The following is a 10,641-nucleotide window of genomic DNA, read 5'->3' as shown; positions in this document are numbered from 1 at the left end:
GAGATGGTCTTTGTGGTTATTTAGAGTTTTCTATAAATTGTACAAATAATGACAGGGGGACTAACTTTTAGAATTAATTATGGGTCAGGTGTATGTAGTAATTCATAGACAGTGTTTTGCTATTTAAATTGCAGAGATCATACCTCATTTTTTAAAATCCACCAAAACTATTTTTTTTAAAAGAAAAAAAGAAAGAAAGAAAGAAGAAAGAAAGGGAACGAAGAGAGAAAGGAGAAAGGGAGGGAGGAAAGGAGGGGGGAAGGAAAGAGGGAAGGAAGGAGGAAGAGAGGAAGGAAGAAAGAAAAGCCAATGGGATATATTAACAAAACTGAAGTAAAAATATTTATGAAATATATTTTTCACCCTTGCCTACTTAATTTCCACATGTAGCCACCTCAGAGCGACATTCTGTTGGAAACGCTAGTTGGTTGTTTTTTCACTTTGACTCAGACTCAATTTCTTGGATCCTATGAGAGCAGCTCCTCCCCTGAGGTGACATGCCCCAACCAGGGCACAGAGACTCATGAGTAACTGTTGCTTCCCATCAGAATGGGGCACCCAGCTTCCCCATAGAGTTCATAGACATACACCAGGCACAGAGGCATCTGATACAACTCTGGATGCTTGAGGAGCAGGGATGGCAAGGAAACTGGATTCATAGGGATCACTTGGGAAGCCAGAATTTGAACTCTGTGCCTGATAAGCCCCCAGAGTCAGATTTAGGAGAGTCAATAGGAATTCCTGGGGAAATCCAAGTAGCACAAATTTAACTGGGATAAACTGATAGCCTGGACAGGTTAAAGGAGACAATCAAAGTTGGTCAACAGCTGGACTAAAATAGGTCTTGCATTTATCTGCTGATTAATTACTGTACCTTGATTGATGTCATGGGGCCCCACTGCATTTAAGCTCCTGGAATATTTTAAGAGCTGGATATTCCCAACTATTTAAAAAAATCTATTGGGTATTGTTATGGACTGAATACTTGTTTCTCCTCCAAATTCATAAGTTGAAGCCCTAACCCCCAATGTGACTATATTTGGAGATAGGACCTTTACAGAAGTAATTAAGGTTAAATGAGGCCATGAAAGTAAGGCCTTGACCTGGTAGAATTAGTGTCCTTAGAAGAAGAGGTAGAGAGACCATAGTACTCTCTCTCTGCATGCACACAATGAGCAAAGGTCACATGAGGACACAGTGAGAAGGCAGCTGTCTACAAGCCAGGAAAACAGCCTTCACCAGGAACCAACCATACCGGTACCCTGATCTTGAACTTCCAGTCACCAAAACCATGAGAAAATAAGTTTCTGTTGTTAAGTCACCCAGTCTGTGATATTTTATTATGGCAGCCCAAGCAAACTAAGACAAGTGGGGACAGAAAAATGTTCATTGGGAGTGTTGCAGTCCCCACAGCAAAGGTTAAAAGAAGAAAAAAGTACTTGTGCCTAATAAAGAAAAGGTAAGGACATCACATTCAGGGTCATCCTTCTCACACACAGGTCAGATTAGAATGCTCCTCTGCTTAAAAAACCTCCCCAGATTCCCTGGGTCCTACAGGACAAAGTTGGAATTCTTTGCCTGGCTAACCTAGCCCTTCTCAGACTGACAGAGCCCACATCTGAGCCTCTTCTCTAGCCGCTGTCACTGTTTCCTGGTTGGGGCATGCCACGGAGTAGGAGCTGGCCTCAGAGACCCAAGAAATGAGTCTAAGTAAAAAACAACCAGGCAGCATGTCAAAGGAAGGTTTACTTTAAGATGAGTTCTCTCCTGCCCCAGAATTTGACCACAGCCAATCATAGAGGTCTACTCATGTGCTCTGGATTTTCAGTGTCTTCTTACTTTGCTCATGTTATTTTCTCTGAATTTCAGGAGATAAGGGCTGGTTACAGGTGGAATAAGATAAAAGCTGAGATACGGTTGCAAGAGAATGTTAAAATGAGACTCCCATTTTTCACAGTAAGGTACTAAATACCTATCCTGGACTTGCAAAGGAGGTGTCTGGAAATTTTTCTAGACCATTAGCTGATCACTTTATACAGGATGTTTAAAGAGGCTGAGAGAGGGGGTCGTTTTTTGAAGAGTCATCTGTGCCCTGCAAGTCTTAGGGAGGTGGGGAGAGAAAAGGAAGTACTTTCCCCTTGTCTCATACAAATCAAGTGAGAAGAACTTTCATGGAACCAACTGGAAAGCTCGGTATGTGCCTTCTGCAACTTTTAGGGCACAGAGGACTCTGTCACGTGCCTGAGGCATCTAAATGTGGAAAGCTGTGGTTGGGAGAATCCTGGTCTGTGGGCAGAGCCAGGAGAAGTGGCTGTGTTTGACAGTTTACATTCCTAGGATTTGTCAGGGCCAAGAATTAAAGAGTGCTTTCTGGAACCACATGTGGGCCATAGGAGAGAGCCTGCTGTGTTTCTTAAACCCCACCTGGGACAGCCTCTTGGAGGGGAGAGGAAGTGGGGATCCTAAGTGACCAGCCAAAGGATGCATTTGTCCATTCAAGGGAATAACAGGAGAGAGATTCCTCCAAAGAATCTACAAAGTGCCCTGATAGAAAGTCAGATTGAAATACATACCTGCTGCGTCCAGAGAAAAATTGCAATCCATCATTGCCAGCCAAGTGAGATCTTTCCTGAGCCCTATCTCTTCTCTTTCCTCACTCCAATCTTTGCGGGATCAGAGCCTGTAGCTTTCAAGTCTGGGAGTGGGGAATAGGGAGAGTGGAACTGGGCAGCCAACCACAGTCCGCTTTCTCAAACCCGGAGCTGTCCTGAGCTCAGGAAGGAGAGAAGATGTATCCTTAAATAAAAGTTGGACCAGACACTTTAATATTGGAAATGAAATTGTTTGTGAAACTCAGAGTGACCAGAGGGTCTCTTACCATTTAAGAGCAGTCAGAAAAGCCATGGACCTATTCTAGATTCATCCAAGGGTATTTAAAAAAAAAACAGAAAAACCAACAACTAGCCCCAGAGGGTAGGATTGAAGGACAGCCAGGTGTCAGTGGGAGGGGAGATTAGTTGCATCCCTGCGTGATTAACACAGACCATCCCCAAAACAGTTTCAGTGGAGTAATGGGAGCAGAAACCAAACTGCAATAGGTTAGACTGGGCTAGAAGGAGCTGAGGATGTAAATGCATGAACAGGAGAAGAGAGAGAAGGCAGCTGCTGGGGGATTATGTGGGATAGGCAGAGTTTTTTGTTGTTGTTGTTTTGTTTTTTTAAATGGGAGAAATTAGAGTATGTGTGAAAACTAGTGGAAAGAAGCCAGCAGAGAGGATGCTGACCAAGGTGTGGTCCCTGAGCAGACCGCAGGGGGCGGGACGCGGGCACAGCTTCAGTCTCAGACAGAAGGCGTGGGCACCTCTTCCATCAGAATAGGAAGGAGGGCTTCCCTGGTGGTGCAGCGGTTGAGAATCCGCCTGCCAATGCAGGGGGCACGGGTTCGAGCCCTGGTCTGGGAATATCCCACATGCCGTGGAGCAACTAGGCCCGTGAGCCACAATTACTGAGCCTGCGCGTCTGGAGCCTGTGCTCCACAACAAGAGGCCGCGATAGTGAGAGGCCCGCGCACCGCGATGAAGAGTGGCCCCCACTCGCCACAACTAGAGAAAGCCCTCGCACAGAAACGAAGACCCAACACAGCCAAAAATAAATTAATTAATTAAAAAAAAAAAAAAAAGAATAGGAAGGAAAGGGAAAGGGTAGGCACAAGACAGGCAGGAAGCTGAAGGAAGTTTCATCTGACTACTTGTCCGTGTCTTCTGTTAAGTAGGAAGTGAAGGGAAAGCTGAGGGTTCAACCCCGTGAGGAGGATGGAGAAAGTCTGAAAGCACGATCTCCAGAGAAAGGAGAGACACTCCGCTTGTGGAACAAGGTTGGATGACCTGGCTCCACTGAGGGTATGGCTGAGGCTGGCAGACATGTTTAACTGAATATTCATCTGGACTCTCTGCTAGAACCTTGGGAAAGACCCAGCTATGGCAACTATGGCCGCAAAGTCCCTGGAGATTGAGAATGTCTGAGTGAAAATGGAACAATGTGGTGATCACTCTGATTCAGGGAATCTGCTGGTCTGAGATGATTTGAGAGCTTCTGTCCCACATGAATCCACATCACTATCTCTATTGTTTGGGGATATTTTTTTCAAATTTTTTAAATAAATGGATGGTGTCTTCCGAAGAAACTTACAACCTGAGCCTGTAAAAAAGACATGAGAGACTTATCATCTGGTTACAGGCGATAAGACAGCATGACTGATGTTTCTGCAGTTTTCGCATTGGGGATATGGCTCCCCTAAGTCTTGTCTTTCCAAAAGTCAATGACAAAGAATTTTAAGGAAATAGACAATGACGCACAGGCCCCTGCTCTCTAATCTACTGACAGACTAATCTACTGAAGCCAGATAAGGACTGAAATAGGGTGGAGATGAGGGCATGTGAAATGTGAAAAATAGAGAGGAATAAATATGCCATGCTATTTTCCAAACTCACACTTTCAGATAAAGGTCTCATAGACACAAATTAACTTTCACAGAGAATATGAGTGTTTTTAAATGGCATTGTCCAGAAAAGATATGAGCGTCATCTATTTTATTCTCCATGGTTTCCACATCATGTAGCACAGTGCCTGGTACACAGGTAGGTGCTTGATGAATAATTATGTAATGAATGTAATGAGCTCCGGGGTGGGGGCTGACCTGCCCATCTCAGGGCACCCACCTCTCTTCTGCCCTATGTGTGTGTGCACACGTGCACACACATGCTCATGGAAAGCTGCTTTACTCCTCTAAATATCCGTGGGAATTTGCATGTTGGCAAAATTAACATTGTTGCTGGAGAGAATTTCTTAGCCTGATGACTATGAAACCAATGAGAGATAGATGTTGAGCTGAGGCAGGAAAGAATGGATTCTGTGCAAGGAGTGTGGATACAGTGAGGCAGGCAGGAGACCCCTGAACTTTGGGAATAATTTTGCCCCGTAGTTAGTCTTATTTGTCCATACTGATTTTGATGGTGAGCAGCTAATATGAACCTACTGGTGTGGTGACTGCTACCAGTAAGCTGCAAACAGGAATTCTCCCCGCACGAAAGTACAGCCCTTACTAGCTGGATAAGCCTTGGCAAACAAATTTGATGACTCATCCTGAGCTTTCAGGATGTTTTGTCTTTGCCGGAATCCTTGGCATACAACTACTGAAGGATTTTTTGTTTTTAACTTTACTTCCTTTTGTTTTAAATGGAAGCCAGGCCCAGCACTAACTGTCCTCTATGCTCCAATACTTGAAAAATTTATCACCTTGCCTGTCTGTAAAGAGTTCTTTTTTTAAATTAACTTGTTTGTTCATTTTTATATTTTAAACCAATGGTCAAAACTGAAATGATAAGCCCTCCTCTAATCTTCTGACAGAAGAAAAAGAAAGTAAATGAACATCAGTCATATACTAAGTCTCTGAATTACTCCCGAAAGCAATGCAAGATTTCATTGCACAAGCAATTTTAGTGCCCGAAGACCCCTGGGTAATGTCTGGGCTCTCCCGTGGGTGGTGCACCCTGCTGCTTTTGAGGGCAACACATGGGAAGAGGTTTACAGGGTTTGCCACACAGGGTGATTTGTACAAGTCAACTTGGTTAACCTGGAATTATGTTTCCCAAAACTCCCTTCTCAGCTCCTTTTGTCACCCTCTCCCCAGTTTCCCAATGTCATCCAGCAAACCCCACAATTATCCCTCTGTTGAGAGGGGTCCTGATAGTGTCTTGCACTGAGAAGGCTGAGCAGCAGAGTGAATGTACATATAAACTAGGCAAATCTGGTTTAAAGGCTCGGCTCAACCACTGATGAGTGGGATAAACCATGTGTTTAAGACAAAGCCACCAAAGATACTAGCTCTCCCTCCGTAACTGCCTGTTCATGCTTCTACCTGTCTTCCATCTTTTAAAGATTCTTATGATTACGTTGGTCCACCTAAACAGTCCAGGATAACCTTCCCAGCTCAAGATCCTTAACTTAGTCATAGCTACAAAGTCCCTTTTGCCATGGAAGGTGACATACTCAGAGGTTTGGGGGATTAGGACACGGCCATCTTTGGGAGGCTATTATTATTCTACCTCTCGCGAGTCCCAGTGTTGGTGAGGATGTGGAACAGCTGGAACGCTCATACACCTGCCGGTGGGATTGTAACATGGTGCAGCCATTTTGGAAAACATACGCACAAAGACTTGTACACAAATGCAACTTTATCATGATCACAACCTGGAAATGACCCAAATGTTCATCTACATGTGAATAGATAGATGAAAGAAGCTGTGCTATATCCGTATAATAGAATATTACTGTTAAAAAAAAGTGAACAAACGACAGGTATATACAACAACATGGATGAGCAAAAGTCACCACACACGGAAGAGTACATACCGTGTGACTCCATTCATATAAAATTCCAGAATAGGCAAAATAATGATAGAAAGCACATCAGTGATGGCCTGGGACCCAAGATGCAGGGAGGTTGGCCCTAAAAAAGGAATGAAGGAACTTTTTGGGTCAATGGAAATGCGTTCAACCCTGATTGTGGTAGTAATTACAGGAACGCATTCATTTGTTAAAACTCATTGAACTCCACCCAATAAATGAATGCATTTGCTGTATATAAATTATACCTCAATAAAGTTCATTAATTTTTTTCCTGGAAGGATATTACCTGCCCTCCTGAGGAGACTAAATTGCTTCCTGGAATTTCTTCCTGTGTAGCAGGAAGTGTGCCAGCTGCCATTGGGTTCCATTTCCTCTTACCTGGCCCTCAATGGAGATGAATAATAGCTCTTCAACACCCTTCAAGTTCTTTAAGGCACTTAGCCAAGAATGAGCCAAGTCCTGAAAACTATCCCTTCAGAGAGCTTCCCTAAACTGTAAATTATCCCTGCAAATATACCCATTTCCCTCATTGCAAAGAGCCCGAAGTGCTCACATTTGGAGAAATGACCAAGGCAAAAAGCTTGAACTACAGATCTAGAAGGAATCCTGATGAACTGTCTGACTCTAATTTGTTCTGCTTCCTCCAAGCTAGATCCCATTTCAGTCAGGCAATCAAAAAATGTCTGTGATGTTCTGTGTGCTATGTTTTGAGCTAATTATAATAATAGCTCTCATTTATTCAGAGCGTACTATGTCCCTGGGCTGGGCTGAGTATCGTATGTGAATAATACACAAATTAATCTTCATAGCAATCTTATGAAACAGGTACTATTATCATCCCCATATTACGGATGAAAAATTGAAGGCAGGGTGCTTAAGTGACTTCCTTGTTGTCAGTGGAGAACCAGGATTAGAACCCAGAGCTATAGACTGCAGAGCATTTAACCTTTGTCATATACGGCTGAACTTGGTTCTCATAGAGCTTTCAACATGTTGGAAGGATGGCTTAGAAGCCTGAAACTAACCATACAGGGAAGTGGGGCTCTAGCCTATTTGAAAAGTCTCTAGAAAGATTCTATCCTACCCTCTCTCCCTAACCTGTGCTTTTTTCCTTGCCCAAGCCCCTGGGGCCTTTGTGATTAAGCAAAATGATTCCAAAGCAATAAACTGTATGCCTCACCAAATTCCTGATTTATAGAGGAGACATGAATGAGTTGCCATAATTTTATAAAGAGTGTTTGGAGAAGGAAGCAAGAATATGGCATTCATGCATTCAATCATTCATTGGACATCATTTAAACATTATGGGGCAGTTACTCAGCCAAGTTGTTGTGTTGGTACCCAGGATACGTAAGACAAACATGGATCCTATTCTCAATGTCTAAATGTTCTAATGATTATTGTCTCCTATCACACTTTCCCGGTTGTTGGCCAAACTCCACCTCCCATTCATCAGCCCGACACAGCCAGCCCTGCCCCTGGGATGACCCTCTGAACGCTACTTCCCTGATGGGTGTAGGAAAGTAGGGATCCCTGTGGATCTGGCCAAACAATCAGTCAGGAAAGAATAGTCTCCCCTTCCCTTCTCCCCCACCCTTCTCAGTGAGTTGTAAAGAAATGGAGAAATAATGGACTGGGGTTAGCTCCAGGGCCCCTTAATAAACGGCTCCTACACACCCCTCTTGCATTTTAAATGGAAAGAAAATGGGTGGGGTAGATCTCTTGCACAATTTCAAAATGGAACTGAGTTTAATTCTGTACAATAGATTCTCAGTTACATCATAAATAATGGTATGGGAACACAGAAATTCGAGCCAGAGAGACAAACTGTTCCTGAAAGTGAAAAATCCTGATGTGCAAACAAACATGAACAAATGAGCAGTTCAATCCCCAGAGGCTGCGAGGCTAGATTTCCCTGAAGAGGAAGAAGTCCTGGAAAGAGAAGGATTGCCCAGAGGCTCAGGCTGATGTGAGTCATCTGCACAAAGTCTGGCACATAGTAGGTACACTCTATATGTGGTTTGCAGCCGTCCTAGTTGATGACATATGATAGTTACACGGGGTACACAGTACTCCAGCATTCAGCACAGTGACTGGCTTAGAGTAAGCTTTCAGATTTTTATTTTTTTGGTAGATAAACAAGGTACATTGTGGCGACCCTTGCTCCACATAAATGGAGCAGTCCTGTGTGATCATTTAAAAGGCACCACATGACCCTGCCTGGTAAACAAACAAACAAAGCAAAACTCTCTCACCAGCCACAGATGGTTCTGCTAAAATTTACAAATGCATTGAACATTTACTGCATTTAGAGCACTACGCTATGGTGAGGGCAACAGTGAGTATGGGATGGTACCTGCCTTCTAGAAGCTACATTTTAGTATGTGTATTGTGTGTACTGGGGGAGAGAGGACAGATACAAATGCAATAACTATGATGAAAGAATGCAGGGAATCATAGAGGAAGAAAATTTATATTCCTTGGAGAATCTAGAAAGGCTTCTTGAAAGAAAAGGGATTGAGCTGAGCTTGAAGGAGGGGTTGGGGTACATATTCCAAGAAAAGGGACTCTCTGAACAAAAGTAGAAATTTAGGGGAGTAGAGAGCATATTTAGGAAAGGGCCAGAAAATCCTGTAAGAGACCAGTGATCTGTCTGAACTGTGAGGCTGTGGGTACCTCCGTGGCCCGGAAAGCAGAACAGGTTTAAGAACTTCACAAGCCCTAGGTATGGAAATTTTATTACAATGCTCTCCAGGTGCTATGTGAAATTTTAAAAATTACAAAATAAGGCTAAGGAAGCCCACCAAAGTTCTGACTGCCCATTTAGAATAGTTTAATCTTTAAAAAAAAAAAAAAAAACTCGTGTCAAATTCTTTAAAAAAAATTCCATTATTATAATAAATGCATAGCATCAGTCACTTGTAAATAAGCAGCAATGTTCTTGAATAGTAAAAAAAAAAAAAAAAAGAAAAAATTCCAGAATCTCTGATTTGGAGATTCTGGCATTAGACTAGGAGAAGCTCTGCTGCAGGAAACATGAACTCTGCAGACTCAGGGGATTAGCCTTCCTGCGTTTGGTTGAGGCAGCCCCCTTAGGCAACACTTCCAAATGGTGACTTCAGATTGAAGGTTCCTTGCAAACAGTGGCTCTGCCGTCCGCTAGAGCCTCCTTGGAATACTCTACTGACCTTCTGCATTTGGCTGTCCAACCAGCAGAGAGAGAGATTATGGCGCATTGTTTAGTTAGGGTGCAAATCACATCCACCCCCGTTCCAAGAGCCAGAGCTAGTCTCACAGCCCCACCTATGCTCTCTCTGTAGAGAGACTGGAAAATGTAAAGAAGTACATGTGCATTCATTTCCTATGGCTGCTGTAAAAAATTACCACAAACCTAATGGCTTAAAACAACACAAATTTATTATCTTACAGTTCCATAGGTTAGAAATCTGATAATGTGTCTCACTGGGCTAAGATCAAGTTGTCACCAGGCCTGCGTTCCTTCCAGAGGCTCTAAGGGAGAATCTGTTTCCTTGCCTTTTCTAGCTTCTAAATGCTGCCCACATTCCTTGGCTTGTGGCTGCCTTCTTCCATCTGGAAAGCCAACAACAGTGCATCTCTTATAAATGTTGACACCTAACTTAATGAATATTATTTTAATTTTAATAGTCAAAGGTTATGTTCTTGTAGTTGTTGTATTATATCTTCATATTTTTACTTTTTTTTTTTGCAATTCCAAAGTTAGACTACATGTGGTGCTTGGTTGAATTTTACTTAATGTAGTTCTCTAAATTTGCTTAAAATTTCACCAAAATATTACCCCACATTTCAGCCTTGAAATGAAAAAGTTCCTAGTGCATAAGTTCAGGCAGACACACCTAGGAAAAGTGAATCAAAGTTTGTCAAAAGAGGAGTGAACACCCTTCACATTTTTTGGTAAAGCAACAACGAGGTGTCCTTTAGACCCGAGCAGGGTTTTATTTTGTTGTTGAGAGACACACAATGAAATTAGAGGCAGCAAACATCCAGGTGGAATAACGTGGTGTAACTGACTAATCCATCAGGAAGGACTCAGAGACTCCAAACATGGATCTGACAAAATCTCCTGGCTGATTTTCAAGAGGAACTAACTGTTTAACAATCCTCAATACATAATTTAAGAAGAAAACAAAATATCTGCTTAATCCAATAAGAAATGTAGACCAAACCCAGGTATGCTTTAATATGTCTCAATTT

This window comes from Balaenoptera physalus, assembly GCF_965194825.1.
Source record: "Balaenoptera physalus genome assembly, chromosome: 1".
Lineage (NCBI taxonomy): Eukaryota > Metazoa > Chordata > Mammalia > Artiodactyla > Balaenopteridae > Balaenoptera > Balaenoptera physalus.
Note: the sequence above shows the minus strand (reverse complement) of the source record.